Source organism: Penaeus chinensis, chromosome 39, assembly GCF_019202785.1.
Source record: "Penaeus chinensis breed Huanghai No. 1 chromosome 39, ASM1920278v2, whole genome shotgun sequence".
In the NCBI taxonomy this organism is placed as follows: Eukaryota; Metazoa; Arthropoda; class Malacostraca; order Decapoda; family Penaeidae; genus Penaeus; species Penaeus chinensis.
Genome location: NC_061857.1, coordinates 26,835,908 through 26,840,907, shown reverse-complemented (window position 1 = coordinate 26,840,907; position 5,000 = coordinate 26,835,908).

Here is a 5,000-nt window from a genome sequence, read left to right as displayed (position 1 = left end):
TGCATGGGCTTCCTGTATATGGAGAAAGAAAAATGGTCAGCAGAGCGATGTACCAAGGTGTCCAAGAAGGGGAGCTTGTTGTCAGCCTCCCATTCCACCTTGAAACGGATGGAAGGGGAGAGGGAGTTCAGCTGGGTCAGGAAGTCCGAGAACTGGGCAGGGTCATGAGGCCAGAGAGCGAAGACGTCGTCGACATACCTCAGCCATACCGTCGGACGAAGGGAGAGGGAAGGGAGAAGTTCGGACTCGAAGAATTCCATAAACAGGTTAGCCAAGACCGGAGAGAGGGGAGAGCCCATGGCCACGCCGAAGGTCTGGGAGTAGAAGCTACCCTCAAAGGAGAAGGAATTCGACTCCACACACAGACGAATCAGCTGGAGGAAGACGTCGGTGGGCAGAGGGAGACGAGGATCCTCAGGGGGGAGCTTCCTCTCAAGGAGAGCAAGGACGTCATCCAGCGGGACCTTGGTGAACAAGGAGTCTACATCCAAGCTCATCATGGTCGCCGGCGGGACTCCACGGACACGGGAGATGAAGTCCTGAGAGTGGCGGAGGTGAGCAGGAGAGAAGGTGCCGAGAAGGGGAGTGAGGGACTTCGCCAGCCAAGCTGCCAGAGGGTGCGTCACAGATCCCCGGGAAGAGATGATGGGGCGCAGAGGCACGGCTGGCTTATGGGTTTTAGGAAGCCCATAGAAGTGAGGGAGGCGAGGGGTGATGACCCTGAACCTCTGGTAGAGGTTCGCCTCCGGGAAACGAGCTGCTATCGCTTTCAGGCGACGGTGGAAATGGGAGGCTGACAACAAGCTCCCCTTCTTGGACACCTTGGTACATCGCTCTGCTGACCATTTTTCTTTCTCCATATACAGGAAGCCCATGCATAGTGGTATGTACATACACTTCTTCTCATACCATCCCCTCCATGTAAAGAGAGGTGCTGCCACTTCGCTGTTCCTCCGCGCCCTCCGTATCTGTGACCCCCAATACCTGGATGGAGAGATCGACTTCCTGCGTCGTTCATTCTCCAAACTGGGCTATCCTCGTCATGTTCTCGACGCCGCGTTATCCAGGGCACGGCGTACCTTCTACCACGACTCCCCCCCTACAGAGATTTCTCGGCTGCCCGTCCTCAGCCTGCCCTACACTGAGGAGATCTACTCTCTCCGCCGCCCTCTTCACACTCTCAACTGCAGGCTGATCTTTCGCCAGGTGAACACTCTCCGCCGTAACCTGGTCCACACCAGCCCACCCTCTTCCTCGAAGGTGGGCACCTATGCTATTCCTTGTACCTCCTGTGACAAACAGTAATTTGGCGAGACGGGCGCCAGTCTCACTAAGCGCCTGTCTCAACATAAGTACGCTGTTTCCCGGGGGCACAACAACAACGCTCTCTTCTGCCATCAGTGGGATACAGGCCATCTGATGGACTGTTCAGCGGCGCGAATTATCTTTCCTTCCGCTGACGTCCACGCCCGCAGACTGGTGGAATCTTCCCTAATTAAGCTGCTTCCCAATTTCAACCTGAACAGCGGCTTTTCTCCTGCTGACAGTCTCCTCGCTTCCCACATCCTTCGCCTTCTCCCGTATGCTGGCCACCCTTCACACAGTCCGCCTGACCCTCCCGACCTGACCTGCCCGACCTGATCTGACCTCCCTTCGTTTCCGTTCGTCTGTCCTCACCTGCCCCGTGTCTCCGCGTTGCCTTTCCTCTCTGTCTTATACCCCCTCCTCTTCCTTGCCTCCTAAGACCTGAAGATGGAATCCAGGTGGATTCCGAAACTGTAGTCTCTTTTTCAATTAAATCTAGTTTTACAGTGTGGGTTTTTATACCATGGTATCAACACGGTAGTGTGTTTTCTCCTTTTCATATATATATATATATATATATATATATATATATATATATATGAATATATATATATATATATATATATATATATATATATATATATATATATATATATATATATGTATATACATATATACACAAACACTCACATGCATGTGTGTTTGTATAAACACCCTTAATTGTGTTTCTGGACTTAAACTCTCTCAGGAACTGGATACAGCTATAATCACACAAGCGCATGGATTTGAGCCGATGCAATTTTTACATTACCAAAAGACTCGTACAAAATGAAGAGTTTATGAAGTTGAAATCTGCGTACCATGAGTGTAATCAGCTTACTATCATCATCATTTGATACAGTGAGGAAGTTTTATAAAGCTGGAGAATACCATTTGTCGCATTTCTGAAAATTGAAGGAGAATTCAGCGAATGGCAAGATTACAACCCACATTAAGCAACATAAGCATGTCTGAAGCGCAAAATATTTTCTGCTTGCTTTCTTTTTTTTTCCTCTTCTACTTCTTCATCTTCATCTTCATCTTTATTTTCTTCCTCCTCCTCCTCTTCTTCTTCTTCCTCTTTTTCTTCATCTTCATCTTCATCTTCTATCTCCTCCTCTTCTTCCTCCTCCTCCTCCTCTTCTTCTTCCTCCTCCTCTTTCTCCTCCTCCACTTCTTCTTCTTCTTCTTCTTCTTCTTCTTCTTCCTCTGTTCCTTCTTCATTTTCATTTTCATCTTCTTCCTCATTCTCCTCCTCCTCCTCCTCTTCTTCTTCTCCATCTTTTATTTCACTTTAGTGCTCATGCTCATGATACTTTCACTTTTACCAAACAGAAAGTGCCACTAACCTTCCTTATTATTTGTGCATATTATGACAATCAAGTTAGTTGTAGCATTAATTGCAGAAGCCCTAGCAATGTCAGATTCAGCAGCTGCATCAGTAACATAGACAGTAAAAGCAATATAAATCCGAAATCCTTATAATTCACAAATTAATTCCTAATTACTTTGAAGCGAATTCTATTGCTGAAGTAGCTGGAACGCAACAGGAAAAATTGCATTTTTCTCGTTTTCGTTGTTTGCAGGATTAAAATGCATAAATGCAATTAGTAATGTGTGTCTGTCTTTTGTCTTTTTCGGATATATACCATACATTAGCTATAGTGGTAATGGTGATCTGCTCATATACAGAAGGTCTCCAACACAAAACTGTGAAGTTGATTATGTTGATGGTGATAGTGATTATGGTAATGATGAAAGAACTCGTATTTCCACTACTACTACTACTATTACAAATAAAATTATAAAATAGTATAATTATAATTATAATAAGTTAATTATAATGATAATACGAGTAAAATGATAATGATAATAATAGTGATAATGATATTGACAATGTTAATGATAATAATGATTATAACAACTAATAAAAATGGTGATAATCACAGGTTTTGACAACTTCCTTTTTAATAATGTCCTTTGTCTATGGAAACAAAGACCCTTTCCTTCTCACTTGATGAATTTTACTCTCAATATGTATTTCTATTTTTCATTATTTGATATTTGTTAATCTTTTATCATGTAGTGAAGGTACTAGTGACTTCTAAAAGGAGAAGTTGATACATATTTGTCGAACTCACGAGTTCATTTCCAGCTTGAGTGTTACCAAAACTTATTTCCAAAAGCCATTTCACTGCCCAATAGCCTGGGATATCTCACGAATCCTGTTAGATAATTCAAATGATGATACAATGGATTATCTGAATAAATGGAATGCATGATTCTATAGTATGAATAATGGAAATGGCATTATGAGGATAAAGACATAATGATTAAAACTGGTAAATACTGATATAAAAAATACGATTAGTGTTTATAGGTAAAATAATGTAAATTGATGCAAATAAACGTTTTTATTATTAAATAAAAACAACTTTGGTGATGATGATAATAAAACAAATCAAAACCACAATCAGTCAGAACATTCCCACGACAGTGACCAACCTTCACGAGTTATAACCACACGCCTCATGGCAAAAACAACATTCTGGGTGCAACATGTCATCAGCACAGTGCAATCTCTGCAATGATGATTGAACTGAACGGGGGCTGTGACGATGAATGCAATTTCGAGCTGAAGGAAATCTGAAAGCTCTTGCCATCAAGCTGTTCACTGAAGTCGAAAATGTGATTCTTCTTGCAGACACCTCTCGGGGATTGGGACAGTACAGCTAAGGAGGATCTTGTCGTTAGTGTTTTTTGCTTGTCTTTTGTTATTTACTGAAGGATTGGCTGCATTTTATGCATTGCTGAAAACTCTCTATTAATATTAGGTTATGAAATAATGGCTAACTTCATGTACTATAAACATCGATCAGGAACAATGTATTATGGATAGAATGGTAAACTTGTTGTATCATAATTATTAAGAATGGTCAGCAATATTGTTTTATGAGAAATATTGTACCCTGTGAACGAATAACATTTAAATGAAAATTTGTTGGTAAAACTATGTATTGTCTTTTCAGACATTGTATCTCTGAATCATTTTCAGCTCTTATTTCAGTGTCATTTAAATGGACTAAAAATCAGCCTCCTCCCCCACTCTTTCTCCTGTCTCCCCCCTTTCTCTGTCTCTCCCTCTCTCCTCCCCTCCTCCTCTTTCTCTCTCTCTCTCTCTCTCTCTCTCTCTCTCTCTCTCTCTCTCTCTCTCTCTCTCTCTCTCTATCTATCTATCTATCTATCTCTCTATCTATCTATATATTTATCTATCTACTTATCTATCTATCTATCTATCTATCTCTCTCTCCCCTTCTCTCTACCTCCCCCTTTCTCTTTCTCTCTGCTTCCTTCCCTCCCTCCTTCTCTCTCCCACACCCTCTCTGCTCCTCCTCTCTCTCACAGAATGTATGTGATATCACAATCTCTCTACAGCGACACAGGCAATCTACATTTACATAACATAGTTGTAGGCGAACAAATTGAACCAATGTAATCCCAGAGAAAACCAGAAGGGATCTTTGACATATATCCATCTTTAGTTCCAATATAGGACCATCATTCGAGCCTTTGTCCTATTTTGTACTGGAGTAAATGTTATATGTTTTATTAGGTGTTCCCTCATAGATTTGTTTGTATTAGGTTATTGGTTAGCT